This window comes from Chionomys nivalis, chromosome 6 (genome assembly GCF_950005125.1).
Source record: "Chionomys nivalis chromosome 6, mChiNiv1.1, whole genome shotgun sequence".
Taxonomy (NCBI): domain Eukaryota; kingdom Metazoa; phylum Chordata; class Mammalia; order Rodentia; family Cricetidae; genus Chionomys; species Chionomys nivalis.
The window spans coordinates 3,513,325-3,539,768 of record NC_080091.1 but is presented as its reverse complement, the minus strand read 5'-3'; the positions used below and the strand labels follow the sequence as shown (position 1 = coordinate 3,539,768).

The window sequence follows — 26,444 nt, the reverse complement described above, 5'->3', positions numbered from 1 at the left end:
TTGTGTATTTTCTTTTTTAAAGATCTACTTTTCATTATTTTAAATTATGTGTCTTGGTGTGTCTATTTGTGGGTATGTACATGTGAGTGCAGGTGCCTGTGAAGGCCAGAAGAGGGCACTGGATCCCCTGGAGGTGCAGGTGGTTCAGGGAACTGACCCTGGATCCCGTGAAAGAGCAACAAGTGATCTTCATCACTGAACCATGCCACCAGTCCCTGTGCATCTTCGCTGGGCAGAAATCAAATTCAAGATAGATTTACTTTCTGCATGTCTTAACAAAAACACTCCGTTTTCCTTTTAGACATCGAAAGCAAAGTTATCAATGAAGAATGCAATGATGAGAATGTCTCCTTTAACTTGAAAGCCAGAGGTGATGAGATGAATGTTAGCTGTTCCATCATCGAGGAATCAGAATCCAGAGGTACAGTCGTCCTGAGCACCAAGGTAGTGGAGCGTCAGTCCACCCGCCTACAAATCCTCTATAGTCTTGCAAGGCAGATACGGATGGTGGAGAACAGATGAGAGGAGAGGCAGGGATAGCACTATGCACTCAGAGTTTTCTACATGGCAGGAATGTCGAACATTAAGGGCTTGACATGGAGCATGTCTCCACCCAGTAGAGTTTGGCCACCAGCCATGTAGGACTCTTGATCTCTTGAGCTGTGGTGAGCCCTCCATCTGGATCATTCTACTGTGAAGCATTCCACTGAGTTCTAAAATTTGATTTTTTGGGGGATCCTCTTTTCCATCATATCACTGTGATACTGCCAGTGTTTCTTTTTATTGACTGTGTCTTTTGTGGTCAGTCTGCCTTTCTTATTTTATCCAGCTGTTTATTTGTATCCTGTTTGGATTCATTGAGTTTATCTGTGTCCTCTTTGATTTTTGTTAAATATTGTTTTACATTTAATGTTTTAAATTTTTAATTGAATTTTACTGAGCTCTACATTTTTCTCTGCTCCCCTTCCTGCCTCTCTTCTCCCTTCAATTATTTTTTTGTTGAGAATATTGTGTTTACATACAATGCATTTTGATAAAATCCAGCCATCATTTTCTCCTTTCCAATCCCTTCACTGCCTCCCACTATTTCCCTTTCTTAACTGTACATTTTTTAAACCCACCAAGTTTACTTCATGCTTCCTGTAAGTGCAAGGGTGTAGGTTCATCTGTGAAGATGGGTAGCTTCTCAAGGTACGCATCCGTGAAGACAATGACTCTCCAGTAGCCATCAGCTGCAAACAGATCTCCTCAACCCTCCCCTTCTTCCCTTCCTTTTACTTCTGCCCCCAATTTTGTCAGGCGATCTTGTCTGTTTCCAATTCCCAGGTGGGTCTATATGTTTTTCTTTGGGTTCACCTTATTACTGAGCTTCTCTAGGATCATGAACTATAGGTTCAAGGGAATTTTTCATTTCTTCTTTAAGTATCTCTATCATCTTCACAAAGTTATTTTTAAGGTTGTTTTCTTTTGCTTCATCTGTGTTGGGATATTCAGGTCTTGCTGTTGTAGAACCACTAGGATCTGGTGATGCAATATTATTCATGTTGTTGAATGTATTCTTACACTCTTTTCTACCCATCTTGGTTTGGGGTAATTATAGGTGCAGGTGTTGATTCTTCCTATAAACTGTGTAGGTGGTGCCTGTGCTTCTGGGGTCACTAAATGCCATGAGGGAATGGTTGATTGGGGAAAGATGATGGGTTCTGTGGGTTTGTGGGGAAGAGTGGGACTTGTTGATTATAGGGTCTAATGGGTGGCAGAACTGATGATGATGCATGGGATGTGCCCTAGGGTCTTGTTGTCCACCCAGGAGACCAGCCACTCCCCTCGTTCTCTTATCAGTGAAGGCAGAGCCTGAACCTCTGTGTGCTGTTGATACTATGGGGAATGGTTGGCCAGGAAGTCAAGGGGAGCATGATGGGTTCTGTGGGTTTTTGGGGCAGAGTGGACTTGTAGATTACAGGGCCCATTGGGTGGTGGGGGTGGTGAAGCTATCTGCCACAGGAGTCTTACCTGCTGTCTGCTTAGTAAGGTTGTGATGGTTGAATGTGGGGCACAGGATGGGTCTCAGGGCCTAGGGCATACAGACCTGGGCTGTCCAGCTGGGAGACCAGATGGTCCCCTCTTCATCCAATCAGTGCAGGCCATCACTTCTTTATTTTCTAAGAAGAGACAGAAAGGGGATAAAGTCTGATAGGAAGCAAGGTGGGGAGGATTCAAGAGGAGTCAAAACTAAAATACCATAATCAGAATATGTTGTATGAAAATATATTTCAGTAACACAAAAATGTGAAACATTCTCTTTCTGATGAGATGATGTGTTCTCTAGAACTTCTTTGAAGTCTGAAATTTCAGAAACCCTTTCTTGTTAAGTGTATGATTATTTGTAGGCCAGTGAAGAATAATTGATTTCTTATGTTCACATGCTTTTTTCTTAGTAATATTTTGTATTCTTTATTAGTATTGCTAAATTATTCATTTTGTTGGTTTATATGAAAAGCTGTGTCCATTTTGAAAATACAGTTTCATAATGAGAATATATTTTCTTAATTATTGGTTTATAGACTTATTTTACTTATTTTTCTATTGCTGAGGTTAAACACCACTATAAAAGCAATGTGTTGAAGAAAGATTCATGATGGTGAGTCAGAGGTAATAGTTGGCAGTGGGTTGCAGAAACAAAGAGAGCTCACATCTAGAAGCCCATCATGAAGCAGAGAGCTTCCTGGGTATAGTAGGAAGATTTTCAAATCTCAAAGTCAATCCCCAGATACATTCTTCTTCTAGTAAGTGTATATCTCTTAATCCTACACATAAAACTCCATCAGCTTCAGGCCACGTATTCAGAAGTCTGAGTATATTGGGGCATCTCATTCAAACTCCCACAGTCTTATTTGCTATTCTGATTTTTTTTCTATATTTGAGACAGGGTTTCTCTGTGCAGCCCTAGCTGTCCTAAAACTTGCTGTGTAGACCTTCATGGCCTTGAACTCACAGCAGTTTTCTTGTCTCTGCCTCTCAACTGTGGGGAGTAAAGGTGTGTGCTACAACCTCTATGCCTATTCTGAAAAAATTGTTTAAAAATTCTACCATAATTAATGCCAATCTTTTTATTGATGTTATTCAATAAATCATGAATCATCTATCCATTGACATAAGAAGATGTTTTTAAGAATAAAAGATCTGAAGTTTTTAAATATGTTTCCTTACATATGTGTCTACATATTTCTAAAATTTTATGTCTTGCGTTCTGAAAAATTTTACCTAAGTAGGCTCATTCAGATAATTATTTATTTTCCTTCCCTCCATATTTGAGTTCCCATAATACTTAACCCATAATTTCACAGAAGAACATACAAAATTCTCCCCAGAAAGTGGTGTCAGGATTATTTGGAAGTATTGACCTGGAGACTTGCATTTAAGGATGTTCCAGGAAGGTGGGGATGAGAACAAAGGCAAGGCTAATGTTATGATAGAAGCAATCTGTACTCACCAGCATCCTAGGTAGTCCTGAAAAAATAGTTCAAGAACCTCCATCTTTTCTTAACAGAAGTCACGTTAGGTCTTTTTTTCAAAAGCACATTCTTCAGTCGTAAGCTATTTACATAAATTTTTGAAACACATTTGCATTATTCACAGAAATTTGAAAAAATCTGTGAAGTAACACACAGAACAATATAGTCAGTTCTTCAACTATTTTTCATGTACCATGGGGCTAAATCGTACTTTTAACAGATTTTGAGAAAAAGAGACCTACAAATAAAGAAAACTTTTCTGTGTGATCAGAATGACCCATCTTCTACTAAACAGTGACTAGATTTCCTCAACAACTGATTGACTTTTATGATAAATAATTCAATTTATTTATTTATGTAATTATTTTTTAAATATTTATTTTTTATTATGTATACAATGTTCTGTCTGTATGCCTGCAGGCCAGAAGAGGGCACCAAACCTCATTGCAGATGGTTGTGAGCCACCATGTGGTTGCTGGGAATTGAACTCAGGACCTTTGGAAGAGCAGGCAGTGCTCTAAACCACTGAGCCATCTCTCCAGCCCCCAAGTAATTCAATTTAGATCCACATGAGAACGCTTGTTTCTATCAAATGAGTCTGAAAATTTATCATTGTCTTTTTGTCATGAAAAGCCTTACAATATAATGCTTTATTAAAGCCATTGCTGGAAGCTCTGTGAAGAATAGATACCAGAACCCTTTTCTTGTAGGGCCAACTTCCTAAGACAAGGACTCGGTATGTCTTTATACAGGACGTAAAACCTACTAATTCACAGGATAAAACATCTTTTGCAGAGGACTACTTCAATTACAATAACTGTAAAGAGACTATTGATTATAACAAATACTTTTTTAGACACCAGCCTGATCAGACCAAAGAGAAGCTTTATAAAAGCTATCAACATGGCTGAGCATTTGATGAATGCTCAAACTATTTAGTTTAGAAGAGCTATTGCTACAAACATTTCCTACAGACAGAGTCAAGAATGTGATATCTTACTATCTGTGTTCAAATCTTATTCAAAATCATTCAAGGAACATGGAAGAGAGGCCCCAGACTTGCAAAACCTATAGTAAATCTTTTCCCTCTCATTTAAATCTAGGTTATCTAAAATTCCATGTTGGAGAGAATCATGTAAATATATCTTATGTACAAAACGCTTCAGGAGATCTTCACACCTCACCAGTCGTAGGAGATTACATTCTGAAGAGACACCATTAAACTGTAAGGAATGTGGGCAGCACTGCAGTGAATGTTTACACCTCATTAAGAATAATAGGATTGATCCCAGAGAGGAGACAGACAGATGCAGCAAGAGTGCCAAGGCCTTTAAAGAGCTCTCGCTTCATAGAATATTCCATGAAATCTGTCCTTTGATAAACCCCACCAGATATGAGAAATATAAAATACATCTCAGGAGCACCTCAAATCTCACCACACACACAATTCTGTCTAAAGTAAGGAAATCTTATACATGTGAGGAATGTGGAAAATGGCTCCAGAACTACCCAAACTCTAGGAGACACCAGAGAATTCATACAGGAGAGAAATCTTTACATCTGTAAGATGTAAAGAATGTGGCAAGTCTTTTGCCCAACACTCATCTCTTAAAGCTCACCACAGAATCCATACTGGTGACAAACCTTACAGATGTAAAGAATGTGGCAAGTCCTTTGCCATCACTCAAATCTTCAAGCTCACCACAGAATCAATACAGAAGGGAAACCTTAGAAATATGAAGCATGTGGAAATTTATTTCCCAGGACTCAAATCTTTAAGCTCACCGTGGAATTTGTTCTTGTGATAAACCTTACAGATGTAAAGAATGTGTCAAGTCCTTTACTCGTTTCTCAAGTCTTCACTCACATTACATAATCCATACTCATGACAAACCTGTCATGTCAAGAATGTTAGAAATCCTTTACCAGAACCTCAAATATTAGAAGCCATCAGAAAATTCATATAACGGAAAAGCTTTGTAAATGTCCTTAGAATATCTCACAGTAACTCACTGTATAAGAAAGACTTCATACAGGGACCTGGTTCTATTATATTTTCAAAGACTTCAATTAATTTCAAAGCTTAGTCAATACTAGGGAAGCCTCATTAAGAAGTTCTACACTTTCTGGGTGCTGGTGGAGCATGCCTTTAATCCCAGCACTTGGGAGGCAGAGGCAGGCAGATCTCCGTGAGTTCAAGGCCAACCTGATCTACAAGAACTAGTTCCAGGACAGGCTCCAAAGCCGCAGCGAAACCCTGTCAAAAAAGAATCTTTACACTTGGTATATATTTAGAATTATTCTATGCAGATAGAGACTTCATCATCATAAAATATTTGTTGGAAAGTGAACTATTTATGAAACAGATGCAGAGATATTCTTTCAAACTCTAAGTATTACTAATAAGGAGAGTTTTCCACCTGAAATAACCTAAGCAGTAATATTTTCTGACCTTCTGTCAGTATACTGGTTTAAAGAACTATCCAAAGTCAAAACTATTCAAGATTCTAGTGCATATTTTAGTGTAGTGTGATGCTGTTGTTTGTGTCATATGATGTTTATACAATTTTCAATATAAACATTAACGCCATGATAGTATTTGAGATTGCACATATATTGCAGTTGGTTTTTAACTTCAACTATATTCCTTCTGTTTCTAAACAATAAAATTATTAATTTTTATAGTCAATTTTTACATCTTTTATTTTTGTGGTGAGTGTCTATTCTTTACTGGGAGAGCATCATTAATGTCAGTTGTTTGATCAACAATAATGCCAGGAGAACTAAATTGCACTTGATTTAAATGAGTATGAGGTAGATTATAAAACCAATGTGCATGCCATATTAGACAAAGACAAGCCTACAAGGCCACAACCTTATTCAGAGAACTGTAAGCAATGATTGGGAAAGGAAGTCTTCCCCAGAAAAGAGTACAGCAGTTTTTTTGTTCAATATCAACTGGATGGCCTTAAAACAAACATGCAAGAAACGTTGTATGGATTTAGCCAGGTTTCTTTAGGAATATTTATGTATATACGTGTGCATATATCCATGAGATAATTAGCAGAAAAGAAATGTGACCAGAGACCATACCTTTGAAGAACAGGGTTGGAGGTTAATAGAGTTTGGAGGGAGGAAAGTGAAGGTAGAAATGTTGTAATTTGGAGAGAGCAAAAAGTTCTTGCTCTAACAGATAACACTAGGAGAACCATAAAGTTCAAAGAGGTAGGGTTGTCTTTTCTTTTCTTTCTTTTTTTATTGACTTTATTGAGCTATATATTTTTCTCTGCTCCCCTCCCTTCCTTTCTCCTCCTCTTCTACCCTCTCCCATGCTCCCCATGCTCCCAATTTACTCAGGCGATCTTGCCTTTTTCTACTTCCCATGTAGATTAGACCCATGTGTCCTCTTAGTGTCCTCTTTGTTGTCTAGGTTCTCCATGATTGTAAATTTTAGGCTGGTTTTTCTTTGTTTTATGTCTAAAAGTCACTTATGAGTGAGTACACATGATGTTTGTTTTTCTGGGTTTTTGTCTTTCTGGGTCAGGAACAAGGCAAGGTTGTCCACTCTCTCCAAATCTATTCAATATATTTCTGAGGTCTTAGCTAGAGCAATAAGACATGAAAGGAAGATCAAGGGGATACAAATAGGAAAAGAATAAGTCAAACTTTCACTGTTTGCTAATGATATGATATTTTCACATAAGTGATTCCAAAAAATTCTACCAAGGAACATCTACGATTCATAAACATAATATAGCAGGATAAAAGGTTAACTCAAAATAATCAGTAGCCCTCCTATACACAGATGATAAAAGGGCTAGGAAAGAAATCAGAGAAACAATATCCTTCACAATAGCCAAAAATAGCATAAAATAGCTTGGAGTAACTGTAACCAAACAAATGGAAGTCTTGTATGACAAGAACTTTAAATCTTTGGAGAAAGAAATTGACGAAGACACCAGTCAGTGGAAAGATCTCCCATGCTCTTGGGTAGACAGAATTAACAAAGTAAAAATGTTAATCTTAGCAAAAGCAATCTACATATTCAACACAATGCCCATCAAAATCCCAGCAAAATTATTCAAAGACTTTGAAAGAATGGTACTCAACTTCATATGGAAAAACACAAAACCCAGGATAGCCAAAACAATCCTGTACAATAAAAGAACTTCTGGAAACATCACAATTCCTGACTTTAAACTCTACTACAGAGCTACAGGACTGAAAACAGCCTGGTATTGGCATAAGAACAGACAGGAGGACAAATGGAACCGAATAGAAGACCCGGATATTAATCCACTCACCTTCAACACCTGATTTTTGACAAAGAAGCAAAAAATATCAAATGGAAAAAAGAAAGGATATTTAACAAATGGTGCTGGCATAACTGGATATCAACATGTAGAAGAATGAAAATAGACCCATATCTATCACCATGCATAAAACTCGAGTGAAAATGGATCAAAGATTTCAACATAAAGTCAGCCACACTGAACGTTATAGAAGAGAAAGTCAGAAGTACACTTGAATGCCTTGGCACAGGAGACCACTTCCTAAATATAACCCCAGCAGCACAGACACTGAGAGAAACAATTAATAAATGGGACCTCCTGAAACTGAAAAGCTTCTGTAAAGCAAAGGACATGGTCAACAAGACAAAATGACAGCCTACAGAATAAGAAAGGTCTTCACCAACCCCACATCAGACAGAGGTCTGATCTCCAAAATATACAAATAACTCAAGAAATTGGTCATCAAAAGATCACAAAATCTAATAAAAAAAATGGAGTACGGACCTAACAGAGAAATCTCAACAGAGGAATCCAAAATGGCTAAAAGACACTTAAGGAAATGTTCAACATCCTTAGTCATCAGAGAAATGCAAGTTAAAACAACTCTGAGATTTTATCTTATACCTGTAAGAATGGCCAAAATCAAAAACACTGATGACAACTTATGCTGGAGAGGTTGTGGGGAAAAGGAAACACTTCTGCATTGCTGGTGGGAATGCAGGCTGGTATTTGGACCCTTTGGATGTCAGTGTGGTGATTTCTCAGAAAATTCGGAAACAACCTTCCTCAAGACCCAGTAATACCACTTTTGGGTATATATCCAAAGGGTGCTTAATTGTGCCACAAGGACACGTGCTCAACTATGTTCATGGCAGCATTGTTTGCCATAGCCAGAATCTAGAAACAACCTAAATGCCCCTTGACCAAAGAATGGATAAGGAAAATATGGTACATTTACACAACGAAGTATTACACATCAGAAAAAAATAATGACATCTTGAATTTTGCAGGAAAACAGATGGAGCTAGAAAACATCATATTGAGTGAGGTAACCCAGACCCAGAAAGACAATTATCACATGTACTCACTCATAGGTGGTTTTTTAACATTAAGCAAAGAAAGCCAGCCTACAAATCACAATCCTAGAGAACTTAGACAACAATGAGGACACTAAGAGAGACATACATAGATCTAATCTACATGGGAAGTAGAAAAAGACAAGCTCTCCTGAGTAAATTGAGAGCGTGGGGACTTTGGGGAGGGGTTGAAGTGGAGGGGAGAGGCAGGGAGGAGAGGAGAGAAAATGTAGAGCTCAATAAAAATCAATGAATAGAAAATGAGCCTATGTTATTCAAATGTCTTAAATTCCATATTCTGTAGATCTTGGAAGTGTTTCAAGATGACATGTCTATCTAAAATATATATTTGTTTGACCTTGAAAGCATACCTAATGTGACTACAATCTCATTTATATTCGGTGACTAGTTACTAACCTGCATTTCCTCATCATCCTAAATAGTTGGTAATAATAACTTTGAAAGACTAGAAATTTGTATTACATTGTTAAATGAGATATAAGTACAATATCTTGAACAAGATTAAAAACAAATATACAGTATGTTTTAACAAAATTAATCTCATATTTGTATCAATATACAAAATTTGTATACAATACACAAAAAGTCCAATCTAATGTAAAACATTTAAAACTAGTAGTTGCTTTTTTTTCCTCTTAATTATTTTTTTTAAAAATACCAATCCAAATTCCCCTCCCTCCCCTCCTCCCTTTCCCTCAATACACCCTTTCACCCCACCCCGTTTAATACTAAGAGAGGGTAAGGCACTTTGCTTTGTGAAAGTCCAAGGCTCTCCCTACTACATCTAGGCTGAGCAAGGTATCCATCAAAAGAGAATAGGATCTTAAAATGCCAGTATGTGCAATACGATAAATCCCAGTGCCACTGTCAGTGGCCCCTCAGTCTGCTCCAACTGTCAACCACATTCAAAGGGACTGGTTTGGTTCTATGCTTGTTCCTTCCCAGTCCAGCTGGAGTAGGTGAGCTCCCATCAGCTCAGTTAAACTGTTTCATTAGATGAACCCTTTATGGTCTTCACCTCTTTGCTCATATTCTCATTCCTTCTACCCCTCAACTTGACGTTAGAGCACAGTTCAGTGCTCTGATGTGGGTCTCTGCCTCTGTTTCTATCTACAAAGGTTCTGTAATGATATTTAAGATAATCATCAAGTTCTCCTCTACCCTCTCCTTTTCCCTTCCCCTTACTCTTCTCCCCTTCCTTCTACCCCTGCCCTCATCCTCCCAATTTTGTAAGGAGATCTTGTCTGTTTCCAATTTCCAGGTGGGTCTATATATGTTTTTCTTGGGGTTCACCTTATTACTTAGCTTCTCTAGGATCATGAACTATAGACTTAATGTGCTTTGTTTGTATCCAATTATGAGTGAGTACATACCATATCCATTTGCAAGATGTTCCTTTGAATTCACTAATTGGTTTATGGGAGTTTTGAATTATATATTTTAGTTTGAGTCTTTAGTGTCTTTATCTTTTCACTGAATCATATCAGATCCAGGGTGTTTTTTTCAATTTTCATTAGCCTTACTTTGTATGTTTTTGGCATCATGAAATCAAATTAATTTATGAATTTGTTTGTTTTCTTGTTCTCTTAAGTTTCATTGAACTGTTTCTTTCCTTTTCTTTATTTTTTGCCATTTTCCCCTAAAATCTTTTATGAAGATTATTATTATTCTTTTAAATTCCTTCTTCTGTGCTTTATCAAAGTAATTCTCATTGGCGAATATTTCGTTAGAACTAGCACATTTTGGAGAGGAGATACATAATTGATCATTTACCGTGTTCGTATGTTTTCAATGAGATCTGGGTATGTGGCCTTTTATTATCTCTGTTTCTGATATGGATAGTGCAGTTTGGTGCTGAAGAAAAGATGCTGTAGCATGTGGGGGTCTAGAGATTTGTTTTGGCTTATTAGAAGGAAGGTAAGTAGAGTGAGCTGCCTGAGCTGGTGTGGTGAATGTGGATCATTTACTCTTAGTGTGGAAGTTGTCTGGCTGGGTGGAGACTTCTGAATTATAGTGGGAGGGGTCTATGGGTTAATGACGTAGGTAGGGTTAGATTTTGATGCAGGTATTGGTGTCTAGACTTGGCCAGGGGAATGAATACAGGAGCCAGGTTGGTCTGAAGAGTCGGAGAGGATGTGTGGCATGGAGGATCGTGCATACTCAGTGGGACACACACTAGAGAATAATATGGGAGATTTGCCTGGGCAGATAGGCTTGATGTAGAATCAGCAAATCAGATTGTTTGAAAATATTTATTGAGTTCATTCTCTGAAAATATAATAGTTTTATTCAATGTGTATCAATCTCATATATACTGTTATTTTTCTCTTGAATTAACACAATGATTATTTTATTCATTTTAATCCCTACTTAATGTGCCATTTTACTATTAGTATTATTATTGTTGTTGTTTTTGTTGTTGTGGCTAGTAATAAGCCAGTGAGTCTAAATAGAGCTATCAATGGGTAAAATTTTATGGTTCCATCCACTGTGGCAATGGTAAGACACTATTGACATATTTTCACCAAAAGTGCCCTCCCTTTTCCAGTGACACTCAACCTCCAATAATGTCATAATGTTTTTTTTTTTAATTAAAATGGTTAGGGTAGTAAATACTGGAGAATGGAAAGTTTACCCATGACCACTTTACTGAAGAAAATGACTCCTCCTCCACAAGCAACCATTTAAGGCCACTGCCTCTCAAGGAAATCTGAGTCCTTATAATGCTTTCTTCTCTCCAGACAGGAATGTTAAAAAGTTCACTTTTATACAGGTATTTTGGAGCTGTATGCATTTGTTTCAATTAATATTTGTATTGATGCTTTATACCCAGAATCCAGCATTTACACTTAGTCCTCCCAACCCTCTGAAGCTGTATGTTTCCTAATTTCTCTCACACACTGTTCCTGGGTTTAGGAGGTGAGACAGATATCCCATTGAGGAATGCACTTCCAAATCTCTTACTCTAAGACCTTGGTTTTTTCAATGTACATACAGATTAGTAAGTTATAGAATGACTGCAAATGCTGAAGTGCCTACTATAAAGATACCCAAGTGTTCTTTTAAAAAGCCACGGTGTGGTTTCCAGAACTGTGAATGATAAAGGAACAGAAATAATAGATCATATTCTATGAAACTTACTTCTGGTATCAGAAACTATCATTATCATTATTATTATTATTATTCAGTGGATTAGAGAAATCAGTAGTAATGCAACTAATGGTAAATCAAGGAGGAACTATACATTGAAGTAAAAAATAGCAGTATCCTCAGCATCCACAGTGTTTACAATTCACCAAAATTATGGAAGATTTCAACTGTAATAAGAGAGGAGGAGATGGAAATAAGAAGAGATGGTGTAGGAATGAGGGGGAAAAGTACATGGATATTATACTGGAAAATAGAAGACAAAAGTACACTATGGAAATACACAGGAAAGCCAGAAAAGCCAATGAAAAATACATAAATAGGCCGCCCTTCCTGGCCCATCATTGACCTTGGCCTAACAGCAGGGCAGAATCGCAGGTCCCTCCCCAGACATAGCCCTGGGAGGTGGCAGCACTTTGTGGCCAAGGCGGCCATGAGCTCGCCCCCCGGCCAGCCCCATCATCCCTGAGGCCGCCTGTGCCCGCCGGACGCACCAAGGCTCCACTGCCCCCCACCCTGCCACCGCCATGTTCGCGCAAGGCTTCCAGGACTACATCGAAAAGAAGTATCTTAGCGCCTTGGTGCCGGAGGAACTGCAGAAGCTGGCCTGGGTCAGTCTGGTGGGCAGTAGCGGCCCCTCGAAGACCCCGCTGTGCCTGCTACTGGATGCCAATAACTTCCTGCACCACCTCTATGGTGGCTTCTACACCGACTCGGTGAGTGGCGGCCAGTGGAACCATGCGCTCGGCTACATGGTGGCTCTGGCCAAGGCCTGCTTTCGTGGCAACAGAAAGCTCTTTGTCTTCTTCATTGGCGCCCCGGAGAAGGCCCGGCTGCACGAGTGGTCAAGCGGCAGGGCAACAAGGGCCAGGGGGCACAACAGATCCTCAGCCACGTCCAGAATGAGGGCACGCCACTACCCAAGGTCTGGTTCTTGCCACCCACAGGTGTGCATGGCCCACTGGATCTGCCTGGCGCTCATCCGCTTCCATTTCAAGGTTGCACAGAGCATTGAGGATCGCCATCAAAGTGATTGGCTTCCAAAGAGAGAATGGCTTCCATGGCTCGGTGGCGTAAAACTCTGATTATACACCGGGCAACATCCCCTACGACATCATTGCCCATGCCCTGAAACTGAGCCACAGTGGGAAGAGTCTCACCATAAGCCAATATCTGATGCACAAAGTTGCCAAGCAACTTGACCGGAACCCAAATCGTTTTCCTATTTTTGCTGCTCCATTAGGAAACCACATACTACCTGATGAGGATCTGGCTTCCTTTCACTGGAGTTGACTTGGTCCAGAATATCCACTCACCTCACTGAAGGTCCGAGCCCACCAGCTGTTTTTGTCACCCTGTGATGTGGTGATCAAATCCGTAGCTGACTATGTCGGCAACATTCATGACACCTCTGACCTGGATGCCATAGCTAAAGATCTCTTCCAGCATTCACAGTCTAGAACAGATGACCAAGTCATTTGGTTTAAGAGAGCAGTCAGATATCACTCAGCAGCTAGCAAGCCTACGCCATTTCACCCTCCACATTACTTAGCCAGAACAAATCCATTTGGATTGTCTGGGATGGTGCCACCATATGTTGCCCCTAGATGCTCAACAGTCCACACACTGCTCTGCAAGCAAAGCCCGCAGTCCCACAGGAGCCCAGCCCACGGGGCGGCCCAGGCCAGGGTCCATTTCCATACAGCCTCCCTGACCCTGCCCTCGCCCTGGATACTAGCGGGAAGAACCTGACAGAGCAGAACAGCTACAGCAACATTACTCATGGGGGGAAGCACACACCTCTGTATGAGCGCTCCTTGTCCATCAACCCAGCCCAGCATGGCAGCTCCAGGCATGTGGATTCGGCCGTCTTTCCTGCCTCTTCTACATCATCATCATCAGACAATGATGAGGGCAGTGGCGGGGCAGCCAACCACATCGGCGGGAACAAGATTACCTGGGAGAAGACAGGAAGCTATGCGGAGTCCTGGCATGGGGAGACCCAGGAGACCAAGTGAAGGCAGAAGGTTCATCCACTGCCTCTTCATGAAGCCAGCTAGCTGAAGTCAGAGGGAGCCATATGGGCACTGTCCAGCCAATCCCGTGCCTCCTGTCCATGCCCACCTGGAACCACACCTCCTCTGTTCCCGTCGCACCTGAGGTGCTGAGAGTGGCTGAGCACAGGCACAAGAAGTGACTGATGTACCCTACACCGTCCACGTCCTGACGAAGGGTGAAATCAAAACTGCTGTTTCTACTGAAGATGAAGTCAACAGAGACCTGCCTCCGCCCGCCCTGCTCTATAGGCCAGTTCGTCAGTATGTTCACGGAGTTTGACAGAAAGCAGAAAGAAAACCGAGAGACTTGCTTTTAGAAAGAACAGACTTCCACCAGAACTCTCACCAGTGATCATTAAGGAATGGGCAGCTCACAAGCAGTGGAAGAGCTGGCCTTCCAGCCGCCGGCTGAGGGCTTTCCTGGCCTACATGAGGTCTGACACTGCAGCCATGCGCAACCTCGCCAATGTGCCCACTCACCTCGTGGTGCTCTGCTCGCATTCTGCGGTGTCAGGAGCTGGATGCCTTCCTGGCTCAGGCATTGTCCCCCAAACTCTATGAGCCAGAACAGCTGCAGGAACTTAAGATTGAAAACCTAGACCCCCCCCCCCCCGGAATTCAGCTGTCAGCTCGCTTCATGAGTGGAGTAGACATGGCATTGTTTGCCAATGACGCGTGTGGGCAGCCCATCCCCTGGGAACATTGTTGTCCTAGGATGTATTTTGATGGGAAGCTCTTCCAGTCCAAGCTTCCCAAAGCCAGCCCGAAAAAGACCCCACTCATCGACCTCTGTGATGGTCAGACTGAGCAGGCTGCCAAGAGGAAAAGATGCGCGGGAGCATCCTAGAGGGCTCAACTTCTCCCGGCAGAAGCCCCCCCCCCACTCCTGCTCTGCCCTTCTATCCAGCATCTGTGTACCCTCAGCGCTTTGGGCCAGTCCCACCCTCACAGGGCAGGCAGGGGCTTTGCAGGAGTCTGTGGCTTTGGAGGCCACTATGGGGAAACAGTAGCAACAGGCGCTTATCCTGCCTTCTGGGTAGCAACAGCATAGGGACACTGTGGAGCCTTCTCAGGCAGTGGCAGCAGCAGGGTTAGCAAGTCCCAGGGTGGAGTTCAATCTATTCCCTCTCAGGGAGGGAAGCTAGAAATAGCTGGCGCCATGGTCGGTCACTGGACTGGAAGCAGGAGGGGTCCCAAGGGCCGAGGCCCTTCCCTCTGCAGGTGGTGTCTGTAGGAGTACCGACAAGAGGGCGTCCAAGGGGCGTTGTTTCCACTCGGTGATTGGAACATTTGGAAGAGGTGGAAGGTACTATGGCAGAGGCTACAAAAGCCAGGGAGCAGTTCAGGGCCAGCCCCTATTGTGCTGCTTCAGCAGAAGTGGTCAAAGAACTGAAGTCGAAATCTGGGGAATCCAAGTCCTCTGCTGTGTCCTCAGAAGGGTCCCTGGCTGAAAACGGAGTGTTGGCCGAGGAGAAGCCACTGCCCCAACTTAATGAGAGCACAGGCGACACCAGGGCCCCAGCCACTCTGAAAGTGCCTTCAACAGTGACTCTAAAGCGTGCAATACAATTCCTCACTTAAATGCACTAAGTACGGACAGCGCCTGCCGCAGGGAGGCTGCTCTGGAGGCAGCTGTCTTAAATAAAGAAGAGTAAACTTATTTTTTATAGAGGGTGAAGGATGCTGGGAGGGTAAGGATTCAGGAATACCTGGGGAGAAAGAGAGCCTGCAGTTATGTACATTTTGTCCTTTCCGTAAGAGGAAAATGAGGACTTTGCAAATTCAGATCCCTCTTTGATATCAGAGATTCAAAACACTTTTTTTTCAGTTTTAACCAGTTGTAGTAAAAATGCTGCAATAAAACAAAAAAGAGAGAAAGAAAATGAAGAGCATTTGGCTCCCGCACGTAAAATGAAGTACACAAAGTTTTAACTGGTTATGACAAAAACGTAGAGTTGTGTTTCTTGAACTATAAAGGAAACAAATTTTGGCAGTCTTTAAGTATATATAGCTTAAAATGTAATTTTTAGCTTTTGGCACCTTATGTATGCCATTATATTTTATTTTTGCATTACTGTTTCACAATGAAGCTTTGATTTTTATGATTATGAAAGAAATAAGGCACAACCACAGTTTTTCTTTCTTGAATTTCATCACTGTTGATGTGGTTCTTTTGTGTTAAAAAAAGTGCAACTATCAAAACTAAAAAAAATTATAGAGTAAACTGCTGTTGTGCTGATTTAGAACACACAGTATGTCATACGTACTTTATAAGCAAGTTCAATGGAGATAAAGTTGAAATCATAGAAGATGCAAATGACCTTTCAAAATCAACACAATGTGTTCTGAAACTTCGTGATTAATAGACCATGCATCTGTGGTCAATGAGCTATGTGTTTTTGATCGGATGTAGACCATTAGTGCTACCAAAGTTGGTCCATAACTTTTAAAGTGTGTAGTTACTGTTATGCATGTTATTGCCCTTTCTTCCCTTCTTACCAGTATGTGCCCATTTGCAAAACAAAAATGCTAATAATCAGGAATAGTCCTATAAAAGATGTTAACTCTGTTTAGTCACTGACTGATCTTGCTCTAACCTTAAAATTTTGTGATTATTGACCTCTGTTGCATTTATTCTAATCTCCCCAAATCATCCAGCCATTTGGAATACCGACATCACCCTGGTGTACTCACTGCTGTGTGCATTACTGTTCTTTGTTGCTGTTTTATGCCTTCATATTAGCAAAATATGAAATTCTGTGAAGAAAAACCCTTTGATCTTAAAAAACAAAACACCCCCCCCCCTTCTGTGGCAGGAAACAGATTGCTTGTTCTTGAGAAGTTTCCCATCAGGAATTTAGTAGAAGCAGGTATACTTCTATCATTTTGATGCTTTGTTACTGTTTCCAAACAATGTAATTTGAATCAGAATCACTTCTTACATTTCATATACTTCCGATGCTCTTCATCACATCAGTGATCAGAAGTGAGGTGTAACTCCCCAGCCCCTGCCCGCAAGAGCCAGGCAGGGTCTTACTGTAAGTTGAAGGGAGTTCCACCCTAACTCATGGATTGTGAAGAATGAACTGTCATTGGATCTGATTGACTGTCGATGGATTGTGGTGTGGTGTATCCGGAGGCTTTTGAATGCAATTTACAATGCTTATTAAAAATCTTTATTCTTTTAGTATAAGCTGTTTCCAGACTGGAAAATTGTGATCCAGCTGCCCTCAGTCCCCCTGACTGACAGCGGAACATCCTTGTGGTCTGTAATTGACAAGGATTTTTTGTGTTCTTTCTGGCTGGTGGGTCTCCACAGAAGGAGTAGGTTGCTGGGCAAAATAAAGGTTACTGTTCTTCCACCTGAAAAGAAGCTTCGGTGTATCTGTCCTGGCACCCCTACCCTCACCCCCGCCAGTCTTGGCTATCCAGGCTGCGCTGGCTGCAGCAGAAAATGATTTTCCTGAACTGCACATCTACTAGAGGGCTCACACCCCAAATATCTAAAGACAGCAAGTCCATGGGGAAGTTCGTGATCTCTGCTGCTGCCAGTTGTTTGGGGCAAGGAAACTTCTTTTGCAGACCCATGATTGAGAATGAGAGACATTGAAGCTTGCTGTGGCAACCTCTCCTTCCAAAACAAACAAATCAAAATTAAAAGGGTGGAGACAGGGAGCCATTGAAGAGAGTCCTTAAAATTCTGATAAAGATGCAGAAGTGTATAGATCTTCACAAATGATAGGTTTTCCTGTGGCGGAGGGGGCTAGGGAAGGACTTAGCAATCTGGCCCCTCTGAGTTTGACCATAAACCAATAAGTATATGGGAAACACAAATTCTGCTTGGTGTATTGTTTCTCCTTCCCCCCCCCCGTATGGGACAAGGGTAGAAGACTAAACTTGGGATTAATGAGAAGAGAGTGTGATCAGTGTACATTGTATGAAATTCCCAAGTAATTAACAAACTTATTGTACGGAGGTGTAGTGATATGAGCGGCAGGGCTGTGTCCCTGACACCCGGCCGCCCGCATGGCTTTACCTGAAATAATTGCACGGAAACTGTATTCTTTTAAACACTGCCTGGCCCATTAGTTCTAACCTCTTATTGGCTAGCTCTTACATTTTGATATAACCCATTTCTAATATTCTGTGTAGCACCATGAGCTGGCTTACCAGGGAAGATCTTAACCTGCGTCTGTCTGGAGTGTGAGAATCATGGCGACTCCTGACTCAGCTTCTTTCTCCCAGCATTCTGTTCTGTTTACTCCGCCTATCTAAATTCTACCCTATCAGAGGCCAAGCAGTTTCTTTATTAATTAACCAATGAAAGCAACAGATAGAAAGATGACCCTCCTCCATCATGGAGGCAAAAAGAACTCAAGAAATTAGACATCAATCAATCAATAAATCCACTTACAAAAAGGGTACAGATAGATATAAATATAATCGAAATACCTGAGAAAAGCCTAAAGAAATGTTCAACATTTGAAGCAATTGGGGAAAGGAAAATCAAAACTACTTTGAGATTCTATTGAACATCTGTCAGAATGACTAAAATCAATAGCACAAGTGACAGCTCACGCTGCTGAAGATGTAGAGCAAGGGGAAGATTCCTCAACTGCTTGTGGGGCTTAAAATTTGTATAACCACTTTGGAAATCAATATGGATGATACAAGCATTGTGGACTCCTCATGGAGGCCTTAGCGTTTGTGGGGATTGGATAGGGTGGGGTGCAGTGAGGTAGGGAGAAGAGGAGAAGCTGGCCACTGCAGTGACCGTGTCCTGGGAGCTGGAGGAGGAGATGCTCCAGTCCGACTGGGATGGGGTGGCAGTGTGGTCCCATGTATTGGAGTTTTCTAAAAACATGAGTTCCTGTTCATTGTTGCATGGATCAAGATGGAAGGCAAGTTTGCCATACCCTGCCAGAGTGGGACAGGCCAGAGGCAGAGGAGCATTCCCAGGAACAGATGGGGACTCCTGTGCCCGACAGATGGAAGCCTCTGCCTGTGCCATGACCCTGAGGAGTCCTGGAGCGCCACAGAGCCCTACCTAGGCCAAGGAGTGTTCCCCTAACTCCACATCCTCTCCAGCAGTCTATAATTAGTGTGTTTGATCTTAGCCATTCTGAAATGAATAAGATGTTATCTCAGAATTGTTTTGATTTGCATTTCTCTGATGGTTAATGATGTTGAACCTTTCTTTAAATGTCTTACAGCCATTTGAGATTCTTCTGAGAATTCTGTGTAGTTCTGTACCCCATTTTTAATTGAATTATTTATCTTACATGTGGTTCCAAGCTTTGAATTTTCAGATAAATGTTTTTAATTTGGAGTGTCTGTAAAACTCAAAGCATGAAATGGATCATAGTAGAGAACAGACCTGGAGGGAAGTGGGATAGCAGAGGAAATGCACTGTGGAAGGGGTAAGGAAACCTTGCAAGTGGAAAGTTTTCATCAGCGATGGGAGAAGCGTGGTGGTGGGGAAAGGGTTAACCAAAATTAAGCATGGAGGAAAAATCCTTTTGGAAAAATACTACATTTGAAGTCCTTTAAAACTATTTCAGGGGCTGGTTAAATAGTTTAGCATGTAAATGTGCTTGCTGCCAGGCATATGCTGTTGAGTTTGATGTTGGGAAACCACACGGTAGAAGGTAAGAAAATGATCCATAAAATGATGCTCTGACCTCTACACATGGACCATGGCTTGCCACCAAGACTAATGAATGGAGTTGCATCCTTGGAAGCCTAAGTAAAGCAACTGAATGAAGGAGCCCTGCATGCGTGGGTAACGTTAGTCCCAAAGATTAAGTTGACTAAACAAATGTTCCAATACTCTGAGATAGTGTAATCTGATGTGAAGGAAGGGGGCTCCTGTCAAACATTACAGGTTGTTGCCAATGTCCTCATTTACACACGAGAAATAGATTGTTGGACCATTCTGAACACACTATACACTTGGGATATAGGACATTTAGAAGTCATGTTATATCTGTGCTGGCCAGTTTCTGTGCAAGCTACTGGATGAGGAAAGTTCGCGATGATTCTACCCATCTGTAAATGGAGCAGTGGGCTAATTCCTGCCACCCGGCTAGCTTTACACCTGAAATAATTACATGGAAACGGTATTCTTTTAAACACTGCCTGGCCCATTAGTTTTAGCTTCTTATTGGCTAATTCTCACATCTTGATTAACCCATTTCTAATAATCTGTGTAGCACCATGAGGTGGTGTCTTACCAGGAAGGATCTTAACCTGTGTCTATCTCGGAGAGGAGAGGCATGTCGACTGAACACACTGCCTCCTTCCTCCCAGCATTCTGTTTGGTCTACTCCACCTACCTAAATTCTGCCCTATCAGGCCAAACAATTTTCTTTATTAATTAAGCAATAAAAGTAACAGATAGAAAGAAGACACTCCCACATCACCCATCTGTAGATCCTTCATATGACAACTTGCCTGGCAAGATATTATCCATGTGATAGTGTGTTGACTCTTATAGGAACAATAAAGTTTGTGATTTGATTTTAGGTCTACCACACAGTAGGGAACTCTTGGCTGGTTCTGTAAACCTGGTTCAGAGCCCAATGACTGAGGCCATGGTGATGTAATATGGAAATCTCTCTGATTCTAGAGACTGGAACCTTTGCTGGACATCACAGCCAGAGTTCATAACATGCTTTGAGGTCATTTAAGATATAAGGCTGCTATCTTACTGTGTACTCAAACTGATTGTTAACCCATTTTTAAGAGAACAATGCAACAATGACCACTACTTTCCTTGGTCTTCCTACATAGCCACCTTTTACTAACTAAACTAAGACTTAACTGTAATCTTAAATTATTTTCTTCTGTCCCCCAAGATCCAGAACAAATGTGTATCATTTGTATAAAACAGCAAACATAGAGGTTGAAAACACTCTTAAATGAATAGTCACCAAATCAGTTGAACACAGCAGCATTACTAGGCAAACATGGTGTTTGTAATGTTTTTTTGTTGTCTGGGTGAGTTGGGATCAGTTGCAGTTATTACCTTCATCCCTTGTAAGACTCCACATATGATTCTGTAAAGTATCCCACTCCTTCCCCAGATGATTCTTATGGGGAAATTCAATAAAATGGTGAGCAACAAAAGGGGCAGACATACATTTACACACAGAGACAGATGTAGGGACAGACAGACATAGGGACAGACACAGACTCAAACATGAAAACAGGCAAAGGACAGACAGACTTCTTCAGAAAGGCACAGATTTAGATTCATGAAACAGACAGAGAAGACAGGGAACATGTAGAAAATTCAAATCTGGAAATGAATCCCAGTGGAAGTGCTTTTATTTCTTTCCTTAATGCCACACTGATGAAGTATTGGTGACCCTGAGTTTATCACTGATGTGTTAAATCCACACACTAGTCCCTCTGTTGTTGTTTTGTTAAACTTACATAGAATCAAGCTGCCTCCTAAGTACTCTCGCTGACACCTATACATTCGAGCAACTGTGATCCCTAATGACAGAGGCGTCTTTAGTCAATGGGCTCTGGTGAATGCATAGACTCACACCTGGCCAAAGTTTAGAGAATGCATAACTGTGCAGTTCTCAGACCTCAGCAGGACATCTGAACCACAACACCCTCCAAGGCTCCTCCAGGACTACTCTGGAAGAGAGAGGCGGAGGTTGTAGATGGTTTCTGTGAAATGGTGTCAAGGACACAATGATCATCACACACAGGAAGGAGCTCGTAAGGCCCCATCCTCAGTGAGGGACTTTTCTGACTTAATGTGTGCTGGGGGATGTGATTCCATAAAATTACAGGAAAAGGAGATTTAGGTAAGCAGCCACACTTTAACTCTTTGGATGTTAAGGCCAATAGAGTAGTTTGGGTGGTGTTTTTTTACTTATGTTAGAGTTGAGTATGGAAACCTCAACAAGGCTGGTCTGTGACTTAGAAAATCCACTAAAATTCATTGACGCCTATTATTGAACTCCAGTTCCCAAAACTGTAATGGCAGGCTCAGATACCCAGAAATGGGCTCGACCTGGACTTTGGAGGATTTTTGGACGATAGATAAAAGCCAACATTCCTTAAAAACTTGTGAAGCTAGTTCCTCTACCCAAAGGTGTCATTTCTCTTATCACTGGAAGTAGGGAATGTTGGCTGCCTGTGGTGTCTATTACCATAATAAGGTAAAAGACTGGCCTCCAGGCTCCCTCAGTAGCACAAATACCTGCTGTACAGTCCAAAGCCCATGCTAGTGTTCTAGATCTTCTACCCTCCTGCCCTTTCCTAACCTTCCTCTAGTTCAGAAGCATCCCTCCTCCAGCTTCTCATTCTCTTTCTAAGCCTATCTCTCTGTCTCCTCCTGTCTCTATGTTCCTCCCCTCTCTGTGTGTCTCCTCCTCTGTCTCTCTCCCTCTGCCTCTCTGCTTTTGCTTCTTTCATAGTCAGGTGTTCAGCCAACATCTATTCCTGCTCTGTCTGATTTGATATGCCACTATCTGTTCTATATCTGATAGGTATTATTGAAGCTTTCTCCTTAAACATGCCACCAAGACATTATCTCAACAGTTTGTACAATACCAAGAAACAATTTAAAATATTTTTATAATATATTTTAATGAAAAAACTGTTATAACCTTATATACTGAAATCAATATATATGGTGTCAAGAGATATTTAACATTAAACTTTATAAATTTTCTGAAATATTCCAGAAATTGTCATTGTTGTCAGTAGTAGCTCCTCATAGGCTTCAGCAGCAACTAGAAAGAAAAGCAAGAATTATCAGTAGTATCAAGAACATCATTGGTGGCAGCGACAGGATGAGCAGTAACAGAGGCATCACCAGTAGAATCTTATGTAGTGTCATGTCACAATGAATGTCATTGCAGTTGAGAAGTGGTGACAATGTGGAGTCTTATTTCATTGGCTTTATTATCACATGTTGGTTCTTTGGGGATGGTTATTTCCAAAATGATGCTATCCACATAAGTCACAGTGTATGGACAGAGAAAATAGAAATAATATCTAACAGTTACATTTCTCTGATTAGCCATTCACACAACACAAGTTCCATGTTAGATGTATTTTCAATATGATTGGAAAAGATAAGCATTTTTTCTAGTTTTAGGTAATGACTAAAGAGTCCTAAATATAGCACAAAATTTATTTATGATATGTATTGGAGCCAAAGAGAAATGGATTTCTAGTGCATAAATCAGCATCTATTTTAAACCACTGCTGTGGTCTAACTTACCTTGTTAAACTCATTTTAATGCATGTCATGTGTTAAATTAGGTTGAATACCCACATCATCACTGTTGACACAAATTTCAGAAACCATATTCCTGTTGTTATCATGAGCAGTGCCATGGTTGCTTCCCAAAGGGGCAGAAACTTGGAGTGAGTTGCATAGTGGGTGTGTTCAGCTGGATTGGTAGCACTGAAATACTCATTAGCACTCTGAGGGTCGAAAGTGTCACCTGGAACATGAACAAGTGCAGATTCCTGATCAGTAGTGAAGCTACCACACTTGTGTTCTCTTCTAAGCAAGTTTCAAGAACAGGGTCAGAATGTTGCCGAGGGGGAGAGAACGAGGAGGAAGGAGGAGAAAATGGCATTCACAGATTACAGTACCTACAGCCAAGCTGCAGCCCAGCAGGGCTACAGTGCTTACACAGCCCAGCCAACTCAACGATATGCACAGACCACCCAGGCGTATGGGAAACAAAGCTATGGAACCTATGGACAGCCTACTGATGTCAGCTCTACCCAGGCTCAGAGCACTGCCACCTACAGGCAGACTGCATATGCAACTTCTTATGGACAGCCTCCCACTGGTGATACCACTCCAACTGCCCCCAGGCATACAGCCAGCCTGTACAAGGATGTGGCACTGGTGCTTATGACACCACCACTGGTCCAGTCACCACAACCCAAGCCTCTTGTGCAGCTCAGTCTGCATATGACACCCAGCCTGCCTACCCAGCCTATGGCCAGCAGCCAGCAGCCGCTGCACCTGCAAGACCACAGGATGGTAACTGCCCACTGAGACTAGTGAACCTCAATCTAGCACAGGGGGTTATAACCAGCCCAGCCTAGGGTATGGACAGAGAAATTACAGATAGCCCCAGGTACCTGGGAGCTACCCCATGCAGCCAGTCACTGCACCTCTACCCTATCCTCCTACACATCCTATCTTCCTCTTCACAGCCAACTAGTTACGATCAGAGCAGTTACTCTCAGCAGAACATCTATGGGCAACCTAGCAACTATGGACAGCAGAGTAGCTATGGGTCAACAAAGCAGCTATATGGGCAGCAGCCTCCCACTAGTTACCCCCCTCAGACTGAATCCTAAGGCCAGGCTCCAAGTCAATATAGCCAACAGAGCAGCAGCTACGGGGAGCAGAGTTCATTCCGACAGGACCACGCCACATGGTGTCGGCGGCAGGAGTCTGGAGGATTTTCCGGACCAGGAGAGAACCAGAGCATGAGTGGCCCTTACAACTGGGAGAGGAGAAGGAGGGGATTTAATCATGGAGGCATGAGCAGAGGTGGGCGGGGAGGAGGACGCGGTGGAATGGGCTCTAGAGAGCGAGGTGGCATCAATAAGCCCGGTGGACCCATGGATGAAGGACCAGGTCCTGATCTAGGCCTTCCTATAGATCCTGATGAAGATTCTGACAACAGTGCAATTTATGTGCAAGGTTTAAATGACAATGTGAGTCTGGATGATCTGGCAGACTTCTGTAAGCAGTGTGGGGTTGTGAAGATGAACAAGAGAACTGGGCAACGCATGATCCACATCTATTTGGATAAGGAGAGAGGAAAGCCTAAAGGTGACACCACAGTGGCCTAGGAAGATCTGCCAACTGCCAAGGCTGCTGTGGAATGGTTTGATGGAAAAGATTTTCAAGGAAGCAAACTTAAAGCTTCTCTTGCCCGAAAGAAGCCTCCAAAGAATAGCATGTGGAGTGGCATGCCACCTCGTGAGGACAGAGGGATGCCACCACCACTCCGTGGAGGTCATAATAGCCCAAGAGGTCCCAAAGGACCCATGGGTCACATGAGAGGCATTGGAGGAGACAAGGGGGCTTCCCCCCATGAAAACCATGGGGCTCCTGAGGAAATGTCCAGCACTGAGCCGGAGATTGTCAGTGTCCCATGCCGGGCTGTGGAACCTGGAGAACAGAATGCAACCAGTGTAAGAACCCAAACCTTAGGGCTTCCTCCCTCAACCCTTCCAACCTCCTGGATGTGATCGTGGCCAAGGCGGCAATGGTGGCAGGCAGGGAAGAAGAGTTGGACTGTTGGATTGTGGTGGTCCTGGAGAAATGTTCTGAGGTAGCAGAGGTGGAGAGAAACGTGACTTCTGAGGTGGCCATAGCTTGGACCGAGGTGGACGTGGTGGAGAAATATGACATGGTCCTGGGGGTCCTCCTGGATCATTGATGGAACAGATGGAATCAAGAAGAGGTGGACTTGGAGAACATGGAAGACCTGCATAAATGGATGAAGGCAAGTACGGTCAGGAACTTAGAGACCGGCCCTACTAGAGACCTGCAGAGTTGCATGGATGACCAGATTCATTTTATAAAAACAGAAAATGTTTTAATTTTTAATTCCGTATTTATAATGTTGGACCAACATCATGATTATTACTGTCTGTACTTTAGTATTTTCACCATTTGTGAAGAAACATTAAAACAAGTTAAATTGTAGTTTGCTGAGTTTTTTTTTTTCTTTGAAAGATCGTTGTTTTACCCTTAAATATGGGAACTCTTGTGAGCATACTCAGTATCATTGTGGAAAACCAAGAGGGCCCCTAATTGTAACAAAGTTCATGGTTGTGATTGTCTTCAAAAACATTTCAAATGTTTATTAACTGTCAAAAAATAATGTTGCAGAGGGTCAATGGTGTTACCGGTGTGCCTACCAGGAGCAAGTTCAGCATCAGCATGTGGTCTTTCCCTTAATGCCCAGTGTAAGTCCTGAAGAACGGGTGTGATCTATTGTGGTGTCGTGAAGTGTAATATTCTCAGAATTTTGAAGAGTGTCACCTCTGTGACTTGTACCTGAAAATGAAGGTAATTCAGTGTCGGCGGTAGGCTCGGGCACAATGCCATCTTCAAAATTTGCAGGAAGAAATCCTTCCGGCTTGATTTCTTCAACCTTTAAGGAAATTTTGAGATGTTAGTTTTCATTAAATATGTCACTGATTTTTATTCACTTTAGAAGAACTTATCTCTTAATGTCAGGGTCTTGATATATAGTCCCCAAATATTTGTTTGCTCAGGGAAATTTTATTACCATAACCACTGATATCGTGTAACCTTTGCTT

General features: G+C 41.8%; 2 pseudogenes; both read left to right on the top strand.

The window, feature by feature from the left end:
- The first annotated feature begins 12,578 nt into the window (after nt 1-12,578).
- LOC130876302 (constitutive coactivator of PPAR-gamma-like protein 1) lies at nt 12,579-15,763 on the top strand (annotated as a pseudogene).
- A 7,952-nt stretch (nt 15,764-23,715) lies between these two features.
- Nucleotides 23,716-25,659, top strand: LOC130876089 (RNA-binding protein EWS-like; annotated as a pseudogene).
- The last annotated feature ends 785 nt before the right edge of the window (nt 25,660-26,444 follow it).